Raw genomic sequence first — 12,900 nt, forward strand, 5'->3', positions numbered from 1 at the left:
CCAGTTAGCCAGCACTGTTGAAAGTCATCGCTGTGGTGAGGCAATAGAGAAACAGACCAATGATTTTCAAAGGGTTCCTAGATCATGGGATGTCCATTGTCAAGGACAATGTCAATTGACAATTGACAATTGTCAATCAAAAGGACCTTGTCCTTCCTGGGCATCAACTACAGCTGAACCACAACTCCGCTGGTGATGCAGAGACATCACAGCAGCAATGCCCTCTCCTGCCAGCACTGCACAGTCCAGCCCTGCATCTCTCTGGCCCCAAGGACAGCATGGTTTGCTCTCATTAGGGACATCTCATTTCACCGCCACAGTGACCTCTGTCCCCCACGCCAGCATGCTCTGCAGTAAAACATTTTGCTTTCCTCGGACCTTGGACACTTGGTACCCATTATTATTTTTTTTTGTTACATGTCTGAGCTTGGCCCTGGGGACACAGGTGCGGTTCAGGGTAACTCTGCTGTGAAATAACCTAAATCAGGGAGAGGAATGGGAAAAAGTCTTATTTAACCAGCGTGAGGAAGCCTTAGGATCAATAACCTCACATCCTATTGGGGAATTTAGAGATCCCGTGGGTTTACATGGCAAGGGTTTGTGGTGGTCACGGTGTTTGTAGGTCTGGCAAAGGTGAGAAGAGATCAAGAGCTGACTCCATGGCAATAAATCCACTTTCATTTGACTCCAAAATGGACCAGACACTACCCAAACCTGATCCAATAAGCAATTCTAGTGGCACCTCTGTGATACCCTATGGCAGAAAGGACAAAACACAACGGGAGAGGAGTGAGAATGATGTGAGAGAACAACCCTACAGACATCAAGGCGAGTGAAGAAGGAGGGGAGCAGTGAGACAGAGGCTTGGATCCCATCAAGACAGAGGCTTGGTGGGATCCTGCAAGCCAGTGGTCAAGTAACCACCTGCTGACAGTCACAGGACAATACAGTAACAATGCTCCTTTAGGTGTCTGCAGATTCTTTGCATCAGCGTTCTAGCACAGCTGCCAGATGGGCCAACAGCTGTGATGCTCAACTGGATCTAAAATCCTGCATCATTTGTGTCCACCTTGGTTCTAGAAGCAAAGAAATGTTGGAGTCTCATCTCCTACGGGGAGTGAGGCAGGAGAGCAGCAGAGTTCAGGTGCCAGGTCACACACTGGCAGGCAGTGGCTTGTGCTGAAGGAGTGAACACTCCTTAGGATTCGCTGAAATTGTCTCACAAGTATAAACTCCATTTTGAATGTTGGAACTGGTGGAGGCTGCTGTCCTTGCAGAGCAGCTGTGCTGAGCTCTGCCACCTGCCTTGGCACTTGGTTCCCTCAGTGTCACAGCTCTGTCTGCAACAGCACTGGCAACAGTTGCCTCTGCGTGGGCCCCTGGCTGAGGGCACTGCTGACCATCTGGGCTGAAGCCCCCCAGCTGTGGCACCAGCCCAGCTCTGCCATGAGGAAACCTGGAACCAAGTGTCCCCGAGCCCGTGGGTGCAAAGGCTTTGCTTCAGAGCAGAGACCTGGCCTGGGCAAAGGAGAGCTGAGTCTTTGTACCCCTAGGACTATGCAGTGAGGTGCTTCAATTGACTCTGCAATGCTTACTGAAGCACTGAAGACATCCTCCCCGCCCCTGCCTGTAGAACCACCAGACACACACATACACAGACGCTGTTTAGGAGTACTTAGATCCTTTGCTGCAGTCTTCCTGTTATCCTGTCTCATAATGGGTTAACAAAAGTTGATACTGATGCACAAAAGTTTTTCTCCTCAGAGAAATGCCACTGCTGGACAGAAGTGTCTCTGCCCAGCTGAGGCCGGGAGCATCAGTGATTGCATCCGGCTGTTCCCCAGCAGGTTCCCGTGCAGCCCCAGGGGCACCTGGAGGAGCCCAGAGGGGCAGAGAAGGGAGGCAGGGAGAGCTCAAAAGCAGACCTTGGTGGGAGGATGCTCCGAGCTCACTGTTGGAGAAATCTGCACAGCCCCTGACCCGGTGAGTCTGTGGCTGCAGGGCAATGCCTCTGCAGTTCCTAGCCGGGTCTGCAGCAGCTGGGGCACCCCCAGCCTGTGGGACCGTGTGGGAGCCTTTTGCTGTGGAGGAGGCCAGTGTGCTGCAGAGCAGGGCTTCCCTGCTGCAGCGTGGGAGGGCCAGGGCATGTGGGCTGCCTTGTGCCAGGGCCGGCTGCAGGGCTGTGAAGGTGGCTGTGCAGGCAGGGGTGCCCAGGGCTGTCCTTGCCAGCAGGGTCCCTGCAGCCCAGGGGGCTGTGTGCTGGGGCAGGGGCTCTGCCGCCTGCCAGGGGCAGCTCTCAGCCTGCCGGGGAGCTTCCCACAGCTCGGTGGTGAAACCGAATGACACCCAGTAGGGAAGGATTCCTTTCCTTTTGCCTGGATGCTGCATGGTTCAGGGCTGCTCTCAGGTCTAGTTTACCCTAAGGACATGTCTGGAAGACTAATTTCAAGAGGAAGGTCAGGGCAGAGTTTGCTATCATAATACACGGCTCTCCTCAGTCTTTGTTCTCGGATTCCTGCTCTTGGGGGCAGGAGCGGGAAGGGAGAGATGGAAAAGGAGATCTCTAGTTGGAAGAAGTCCCTGAGACTCCTAGCTGGAACTATGAGTGATAAGGAGCTTCTGAAGTGCCCTCAGCCACTCCTCTGTCTATGAACAGGAGCAGCAGCATCTTCGCTGGAGCCATCAGGGTCGTTTAGAGCTGCACTTTCCCTCTGCAGACAGGACTCTGTGCCCAGCCAGTGCCCTGCAGACAGGCAGGTTTGTGTGGGGCCAGTGCACAGAGGCTGGGATGGGGTCTGCGAGCACCGACAGGGAAAGACCTGGCACAGGGAAACACTTCCCAGGAGGGAAATCCTGTGCAGCTGGGATAATATCAGGGACTGAGGGAGCCCTTCCTCTGAGGCATCCCCCTGGCCTGCTCTCCCCCCAGCAAAGCCTCTGCCCTCAGGGCTGGGGGTCCCGAAGAATGAGCCACCCCCTCTGCAGCCAGAGCTCCAGCAGAGTCGCGGGGCAGCTCTCCAGCCACGTGCCCCGGCCCCTCTGCAGAGCACAGGGGCTGAGAGCAGCTGCCCAGAAATGTTGGTGTGTGGGAGGTGGCGAGCAGAGCTGGGCAAGGGCAGCGCTGCCCTCAGTGCCTGGCACGCTCGCCCTGACCTCTCTCAGCGGCACCCTCACTCTGTTTTGCCTCCTTTCTCCATTGTCTCTGTTATTTGTTACTGTTCTCTTGCTCTTGCTGTCAGGCTCTCTGGGGATGGGTGTTTCAGCTGCAGAGTCACACACTGATCTTGTGGGTCCATTCCTGCAGCTGTGTCCATGGGAACAAGTGTCCCAGCTTTCCTGCCACCTGGGGGGCTGTGGGCAATGCCCTCTGTGGGGATGGGCATTGAGCTTTTTTTTTCTCTGAATCAGATGTTATATTGGTGACTCTTGCCTATATACTTGAAATCTGCTTCCAAGCAGTGAGTTGCCCTCCAGAATGCAAACCTGTCCCCTCGCACCCTTTATGATCTGAAAGCCTCACGGAGAATTGCAGGGATGCTGTGACAGAGAAAATGCTGTTGGGTGGGTGAAATGAGCCCTGTGTGTCCTTGGCTGCAAGTGGGGTGCTGAGACCTCAAGAAATGGTGAGGGGTCTGTGGTGGGTCAGGCTGCTCTCAGCGGTGCCTGGTGGATTTTCAGGGTGACATGGCAGTGTGGTCACCCTCCACCTCAGGAAGGTGCAAGCCCAGAGACACTGGGAACCAGATGGACAGACCACCTCCCCGCACTGGGCACTCACCCACAGGCAATCCTCTTGCCTCGCAGACCTCACTGTGTTACCAAAATCTCGGAATGAAGAACTTATTGACACCAATGTGATGTAGATAAGCAGACACTTCTTTACGGGTGCGTGAGCGAGTCCTCTCACGATCAACGCACACCAACTTTCAAAATCAGACACTATATATAGAACTTATTCATACATATTCATTAAGTAATCATGCATAACCATGATATTTCCCGTAAATCATTAACATACTCTCCTCCTATATCCGATTCTGCGCAGTAGAGCTTAGAAAGGTCTAGAAATGGGTCTGGGGTACGATTTGGGTAGGTGGTATATGAGTCGGTGGTCGCGATCTCCCCCTGCCGGAATTACCTTTTACTAAAGTTCACGGTTTCTTGGCAGGTAACCACAAGCTGTTCCAGTCGACTCTCCCCAGTTCCCATTCATCTCATATTCTGACATTTCAACACACCTCTACATACAGAAGACTGGTCAAATACAAAGAAACCTTTCAACCCTAAATTTATTACCTAAGTTTTAAACACTGATACTAGCCCATTCTTCTAGCCGTGGTACGGGATGTACAGAGGATCTCATAGCAGCTTTTACTGTGCAACTATAAGTTTCATTAAAATATATTTCTTATGCTTCTATATTTCTATTCTATAAAATAATTTTATAAAATCAAATAATCAATCAAATAGTCAATCAATCTTAACTTATTAGCAAATCTATAACAACTGTGTTCCACCTGACAGCAGCAGAAATGCTGAGAGTTTCTGACATCCAAGAATACTCACCAAAAGGAGAGAGGGTAGAGATTTTAAACAAGAATTGAATATTCTCAAAGTGTCTTCACCATTCCCATTCTGTAGCTCTGGCAGTGCAGATGCTGACAGGCATTTCTACTCTGGCACTGCTTTCACATGACAAAGTTGACATCAGGACTGGTCCCTGCCCCCCCCACCCCCTTCTGCGGAGTGGGGCTGACTGATAAAGAGCCCGAGGGCAGATGCCCTGCTCTTCATCGCCCACAGGACCAGCACCAAGCAGGCCTCCAGCCACACAACTGAAGAAAGGTCTGCTACGAAGAGTAAAGGATGTCTGTGTATGACAGGGGATGGTCTGGGGAAATGGTGTTGATTTTGCTTAGAGAAGTCTCCCTTGACTTGTCACTGCCTTTTTTTCCTGTGACAGCTCCCCATGCCCAGAGGCAGTAGATGTCCAAGAGCAGCTCCATCACCCACTTCCTCCTCCTGGCATTGGCAGACACACGGGAGCTGCAGCGCTTGACCTTCTGGCTCTTCCTGGGCATCTACCTGGCTGCCCTCATGGCCAATGGCCTCATCATCCCCATCGTAGCCTGTTACCAAATCCTTCACACCCCCATGTACTTCTTCCTCCTCAACTTCCTCCCTTCTTGACCTGGGCTCCATCTCCACCACTCTCCCCAAAGCCATGGCAAACTCCCTCTGGGATACCAGGGACATCTCCTATGCAGGATGTGCTACACAGGTCTTTCTGATTGTCTTTTTCGTTTCAGCAGAGTATTCCCTCCTCACCGTCATGGCGTATGACTGCTACGTGGCCATCTGCCAACCCCTGCACTACGGGACCCTGCTGGGCAGCAGAGCTTGTGTCCACATGGCAGCAGCTGCCTGGGGCACTGGGTTTCTCAATGCTGCGCTGCACACGGCCAATACACTGTCACTGCCGCTCTGCCAAGGCAATGCTGTGGGACAGTTCTTTTGTGAAATCCCACAGATCCTCAAGCTCTCCTGCTCACGGGCCTACCTCAGGGAAATATGGCTTCTTGTGCTTGGTACATTTCTAGGCTTTGGTTGTTTTGTTTCCGTTCTGCTGTCCTATGTGCAGATCTTCAGGGCTGTGCTGAGGATCCCCTCTGAGCAGGGACGGCACAAAGCCTTTTCCACGTGCCTTCCTCACTTGGCCGTGGTCTCCCTCTTTGTCAGCACTGGCATGTTTGCCTACCTAAAGCCCCCCTCCATCTCCTCCACATCCCTGGACCTGGTTGTGACAGTTCTGTACGCAGTGGTTCCTCCAGCAGTTAACCCCCTCATCTACAGCATGAGGAACCAGGAGCTGAAGGGCGCACTGAAGAAGATGATGCAGTCAGGTGTGTCTCAGAAGCAATAAGCTGCCCGTTTTTTCACAAGGCATTTCCAATTCCTCTCTGAAATCTCTTGTGCACTTGAGATCTGTACTTGGAAACTGGATGCTTCTACTCTCAGCAGTGACCAGTTCCTTCTCTGTGAAACATCTGGGGTGATAGTCCTGCAGGTCAAGGAGCTGCCAGCACAGGGAAGCTGAGACCAGGGCGGGTGGACAGATGGCTGTCCTCAGTCTGCACAAAGGGACTGTCTCTTTGCCTCTCAGGATCCACCTGATGGCACCTGGAGTGCAGCAGAAATGACAGTGCCAAAACCACTCCTCAGCTGTGGTGGGGCAACCAGAACAAAATACACAGAGAAAAATCCCCTCAACTCCGCTCTGTAGTGGGGTGAATTGGAGGTGACAATGCTGAAAAGCCCTTTGATGCCCTGAGTGGATTTAATCTTCCGTCACCCCATGTTCCTATTACCTGTTGTAATAGGGCAGGACTGACTCCTCCAGAGCCCACAGCAGAGCCCCCTGCTTCCTGTACTCCCTCAGTCAGAACCAATTCTTGAGATGGACCTGCCAAAGGTCCTCCAAAAAGCAGGGAGGCCATTTCAGTGGGCTTTCTCTGAGAAAGGTGTTAGGTTTTAATCAGAGAAGTCTTGCCTAACATCTCATTATATATTCCTTCATGGAGAGTCCCCAGGCCCAGAGGCAGCAGACGCCCAAAAGCAGCTCTGTCACCCAGTTCCTCCTCCTGGCATTGTCAGACACACGGGAGCTGCAGCTCTTGCACTTCTGGCTCTTGCTGGGCATCTACCTGGCTGCCCTCATGGCCAACGGCCTCATCATCATCACTGTAATCTGTGTCCCTGGTGCAGCAGGAGGTGCCTGGGGAGCCCCCAGGCCAGCAGCCTGCTGCTGGGGACAGGGACTGGCCCAGAGGGGATGCCGGGAGTGGGCAATCAGGGTCTGTGTGAGAGAAGAGCAGCAGACAGAGGCGGACACTGGCCTCTGTCCCCTCATGCCATGGCTGGTGCCAGCCCTGGGGCTGACTGGCAGGATGAGACCCCTCTCTGATCACCAGCATCTGCTGTGCCCTTGCAAGAGTCTTTGGGGTGAGTGCCCAGAGCTCTGCAGCCCCCTTTGGGTGGGCAATTGCATGGGGCCAGCCCAGTGTGGGCTGCTGTGTCTGCCTGGGCTGGGGAGAGAACAGGGGAGGTGGGCAGAGCTGTGGGGGGGCTGGGCTGGGAAGGGCCTGGGAGAGGGAAACACCAGTGTAGAGCTCATCTGTGTGAGTGTGCAGGGTGGAGGCACAGGGCAGGGTGGTCCTGGTGCAGACCCAGGGGTCATGGTGAATGAAGCAAGGCACCAAAGGAGCAGGACTGAAGAGCCTGGTCTGTGCCATGTACCTTGGACACCTTGGGGAAGATGTAGCAGGGAAATTTTCCTCAACAAGTCCCAAACACTGCTCATTTCCATTTGTGGTCATACATTGTAGCCCCAAAAAGGGACCTTTCCTTCATCATCACCTCTGTCATCCTCTGTGGCTTAGTGACATCAAACTGCATTGCCATTTTGAAATATAATGGGAGGGAGTTTCCTGCTGACACTTGTTCCACACATGTCCCATAGCTCTTGCTACAGTTGGTCTCTCAGCCAATGGTGTGGTCAGACACCTTCAGCCACATCATGTGCTCATGGCTGTGTTTTTAGAAATGTTTAAACAGGCCATTGAGTGAGGTCCCACCAGATGGCCTGGGTTCAGTACTCCAGTTTCTCAGTCTTAACAATTTCTCAGATAAAATCCCAACTTTGAGTGTCCTTGTCCATAATGTGCTCAATGCCCCAACCATTCTTCCGGCATCTGCAGGACTTGCTCCAATCTGTCAGGGTCTTTCTTTTGTTAGAGAGCCCCATTCTGGGCATAGCAGTCCTGATATGGTCCTGTGGTGGGTTAAGCTTAGGCAGTGGCCAGTCAGTCCCCCGCTGTTCATCCACTCCCCTGACTCCACAAGACAAAGGAGAAAATAAACCAACAATGCTCATTGGTCAAGATAAAGACGGAGAGATTATTAACCGATCACTGTCATAGCCAATGGTGTGTTGTCTTTCCAAAGATCAATTTAATTTATTGCTAATTCAACCAGATTTTGATTGTGAGAAACAAGGACCAAAACATTAATGATGATGCCCCTCACAGTTTCTCCCAGGGCCAAATTACACCATTGTTCCCAATTCATCTACACACCCACAGCCATGGAGGCACTAGGGGGATAGCAAAGAGGGGGTTGATGGTACAGAACGTCTCTGCTGCTCCTTTCTCCTCACACTTTTGCCCTTCTCCAGATTGGGTCCTCTTCAGGGACCCCAACATCTTTGTGCTCAAAGGGTATGTGTTGTTCATTTTTTCTGTCTACTTTTCCTCTTGATACTCACAGAATTACAGAAATGTTGACATTAGAAGCGACCTCTCGAGATCATCCAGTGAAATGTGCTAGCCGAGGTACAGTCAGCTCAAGCAGGTTGTTCAAGGCCTTGGCTATATGGGTTTGGAGTATCTCCAGGGATGGACATTCCACAGACTCTCTTGGCAACTCTTCCAGTGGTTGATCATCCTGAGACAAAAAGTGTTTTCTTGGGTTCAGATGGAACTCTGTATACATTCATAAGAACCTCACAAGGCTTTTTTTTCTTCTCCTGACTAAACAGTTGCAGATCTCTCACCCTTTCTTCCTGGGAAAGATGTTCCAGTCCCTTCAAGCAGCTTGGTGGCCCTTTGCAGAACTTGCTTTAGTAGGTCAACAGCTTTTTTGCCCTGGGAAGCCCAGCCCTAGACACAGGACTCCAGATGTGGCCTTAGTAGTGTTTGCAGGACGGGGCCTGGAAATCAGGACCATAAGTAACAATCAGTTAGCTGAAAGGAATGTCCCTCAGCTTGTAGGCCACAAACCCTGGGGGGACAAGGAGGGTGAATAGATAACAACCCACAGAGTGCTGACTGTTGAGTCATGCAGAGAAAAGACAAGGAGATGAGGAAAGATGGTGACCAGAAGTAGCAAGTTGCTGCTAATTGATGACTGTAAACACTTACTTAAAGTGTCCTTTGTTTGTTGTTAACCAATTAGGGATTGCCTAGTATGTAATGCTTAGCTTAAAGAACCAATCAGTTTAAAGCACGTGGCCTCTGATAACATATATAAACCAATGACTGTGTGCAATAAATCGATATTTGCTTGCATAAAGCAGCGTCCCGTCTCTCCATCGCAGCAGTGCTGAGAGGAGGGGAAGGGTCACCTCCCTCCATCGGCCAGCGATGCTTTTCCTAATGCAGTCCCCACAGCTGTTGGCGTTTGCCATGAGGGTGCATCAATGTCTCATGCTCAGCTGCTTGTCCTCTGGCACCCAAAGGTCCTTCTCTGCAGAGCTGCTCTCTGGCTGCCCTGCCACCAGCAGGATAGCCACAGGAGGGCTGGATCACAGCCTGGCCTCCCCCAGGGACTTGCTCAGCAGCAGTAGCAGCAGCAGCAGCTTCTCCTTCTTGGAAATGAGCTTCACCTCTGGCACAGGCCGCAGGGTTCTATAGAGCCACCTGGGAGAGCAAAGCCCTCTCCTGCCAGGGCTGCACAGCCCAGGCCTGTTGCCCTCTGGCCTTGGCCACTGCAGCCTTTGCTCTCATGCTGGGAACTTCCTTCCTCCTTCTGCTGCCCCCTGCCATCCCCTCCAGCATCCTCTGCTGGGAAGCAAACCCTTCTCACACAAGGGCTTCCATCCCTGGGTACCCGGTTTCTGTGTGACAAGCCTGCCCTTGTCCCTGGTGCCACACCTGAGGTGCTGCAGCCCACATGGGCCCCAGAGCCCACCGCCTGGGCGCGCGGGAAGCAGGAGCCCCCTGTGCCACCACAGAGCTGTGACATCAGTGCCATAAACGCTGAGGAGAAGCAGGACAGCTGAAGAGGGTCCCAGATCGGAGAGTCAGCCGAGTAACGGCAATTACACCGGTATGGCTACATGTCGCCCTCCTTTATTCAGCAACTTTGTCTTATTTATACTTCTAATAAACTGTTAACGCAGCAGCAATTATGTTACTTGTTGATTGGTTGTCAGTTACGTATTCACGTTACTTGCTGATTGGCTGTCAATTACGTATTTATGTTGCAAGCGCCTAATAAGGATGTGCTAGTTAGCCGTTTTCATATCTCGCTTGGCATCTGGCCTTGTCCTTGTACAATACTCATTATTCATTATTCTGCCTATTCAAGGACAGTACAAGATTTTCAAAGTAAATTTGCAATCTGCAGGCCAGGGATGTCCAACTCCTGCAATGGTACAGTATGCCCTTGTTCTGTCAGGAATTCCCCTACACATCACCCTTTTTCTTTTTGGACAAGCCAGGCTCGATCAACAATTGATTCCAAACCTTTCTTCATACAGGAGAAAATACAACAAAAGATAACAAGCACAACAAAGATAATAACAAAAAAATCGAAACCCATCCATCAACAGGGTTTTTGACCAGCCGGTGGTTCCTCATCTCTTAAGCCAACCGTTGAAAGGATTTTCAACAACAGTGAGTTTCTTCATATTATCCTGCAGTTGGAAAAGCTTTTTGTGAATGGACTCAGAATGATCCAAAAGATTCATAGAGCACATTCCCTCAAAATCCTCACAACCGTGTTCTTTTGCTAATAACAGAAAATCAATAGCAGCTTGATTTTGTATTATAGCATGTCGTATACTGTTGACATCAGTGGTGAGCTCATCTAATACTTTGGAGGTAATGTTAATTTGTTTTCCTGTCAGACAAGCTAACCGTCTCAATTGAGTGAGAGCCTTGGCAGAAGCAACTTGTGGTGTAAAGAGTGATGCTAAAATGACAGATGGACGTTCCCACAACTCAGCATCATCTTTTCATTCAGGTCCCAATTGGTACACAGTACGTCTGACACGTTTCAACTTGTTACTTATGTTAAGCATTTGATGGATGCTAGGGGCAAATAATGTTAGTTTGCCAAAGTAGCATGGTCCTCCCTGTGCCGTTGCAGGTACAGCGGGACAGGCACCATCTCCACAAATCCAAGTATTGTAATTTCTTGGTTTGTGGATCCTAAAATTACCGGAGTCAATGTCTTTCTTGTAAACCCCAAAAATCAAACAGCAGTTTCCCGGCATAGATCCTAAGATGTCAAGCTCCTGAGGTTCCATGCCCGTAACATTCAGGCCCTGAGCAATTTTGAACGCTTGAGCCCCCAAGGGCTTTCTTGGAATACCAAGTGATTTGCACCAATCGGCTTGCACAGATCCACTGTTGATGGTCTAAAAGTCATTTGTTGCTTGGTCGAGGTACTCGGAGTATATTTTACCTGTTTTCCAGTGCCCAAAATCCTTCATATGGTTTAAAGGGACCCCAATCAAACAGGTACAAAATGGGCCAGATGGGGTAGCTAACGATAAGCAAAATGGATCTTGCCCTGTCTTGTTGGCCCAGGTAACCCACATGGTGGTTTGTGGTTGGGCAGGAACCCACGCTGTTCCTTGTGAGGGCGTGTTGATTATTCCTACCAGCCCTATAATCAAAGCAAGCAATGTCATTATCTCACAATTCTTGTTCCCAACTGACAAAACAAGCACCACAAACCAAGAGCTTGTGTTTTCTTTGTAGCTAAAACAGCAGTTAAGGCTTTGGTCACGGCCCACCAAGAGATAGCTTCAATTCTGCTGTCAATAGTTTCTGGCATCCATATTTCTGGAAAATGTTGATTTGGCTTAAGGTTCAAAAATTCCCTACAAACATTTTCAAAAGTAATATTAGCAAAGCTGTTTTGACAATCTAAACACAAAACATAAGCATTTCACAAGCGGCTACAATATATAACAAAAATCTGTCTACAGTTACCACAACTTAATATTATTGCTGCTGGTTCAGTACAGTTTCTGCAAAGAGCACTTTTGGTATTACAAAATTTTTCAACACAACATTACAAGCTCATGGCCCAAATGATTGTCTTCTTGCTATTGTCAACAGCACGTCTTCTATGGTGGATGGGACTGGCCCAAGTTCTGCACAGAGTTTATTGAAGACTGGTTGGAGGTAAAGCTGTCGTCTATATTTTCTCCGTTCTTCTGGAGTTGACATGCAGGGTGGACAGATCTGCTAGGGACCCACAGAGGTCCTTTATCTTGTCTAATCGCTTGGTTACATCAGTCTCCTTTGGCGTCTTTTATGCCACCTAGCTGTTGTCCATGCGGCATCGCACTCCATTTGATTGGTCCTGGTGTGACGCCTACACGCTGCTCCCCCCTTGTGCAGGCATCCTGTTTTTACTCATCATTCTGTCCAACTCTCTTATCTCTTTGCGAATACACAGTCTCTTTGTCTCCCTTGGCCTTGCACATGTCCTTCCCAACACCTGCAGCTTGTTACAGCTGCGGCCTGCTCGGCCTGCTATTACAACAAAGTTACTTGGTCTGCATTGCTCATAATATGTCCGTTGTCTTCCAGCCACTCCACACTACCCGGCACTGCACCTTCCTGGTCCATCAGGGCAACCTGGGTGCCAGTGGGGAAGCTGGGAATAGCCCTTGGCCAGAGCCTCTCCCTGGAGGTGACAGAGGAGGAATTCCTTGTGGATGGCAGGGATTCCAAAGCATGAGGAGTTCCCCACTGGATGGCAGAGAGAGGGCGTAGAGCACCTGCCATGTGGAGCCACCATCAGCATCCCCTCAGCCATGGCCACAGTCACAGAGAAGCTCACTGAGGAGCTCATCCACATCGTCAACGGCACCCTCACAGTGACCAGGCAGTACCAAAAGTTCCTGCAAAAAATGATGGCCAAGTGTCGAGAGGCGGCCTGTGGTGGGACACACCCCACACACACCACCTCCCCGCAGTTGCCTCCCTCCACCCTGCCAGGAAAGAGGAGCAGCTCTAGCCGGGGCTGCTGGAGGCAAGAGGGTGGCCCCAGGGCCTTAGAGTGGAGCTGCTGAGGGCAGATGCGCACATGGAGAAGACGGCG

The 12,900-nt window shown here is 50.8% G+C and overlaps 2 pseudogenes; both read left to right on the forward strand.

The window, feature by feature from the left end:
* The first annotated feature begins 4,971 nt into the window (after positions 1-4,971).
* Positions 4,972-5,923, forward strand: LOC119158459 (annotated as a pseudogene).
* A 652-nt stretch (positions 5,924-6,575) lies between these two features.
* LOC119158599 overlaps positions 6,576-12,900 on the forward strand; it is a 39,786-nt pseudogene continuing 33,461 nt past the window's right edge.

This window comes from Falco rusticolus, chromosome 17, assembly GCF_015220075.1.
Source record: "Falco rusticolus isolate bFalRus1 chromosome 17, bFalRus1.pri, whole genome shotgun sequence".
NCBI classification, from domain to species: domain Eukaryota; kingdom Metazoa; phylum Chordata; class Aves; order Falconiformes; family Falconidae; genus Falco; species Falco rusticolus.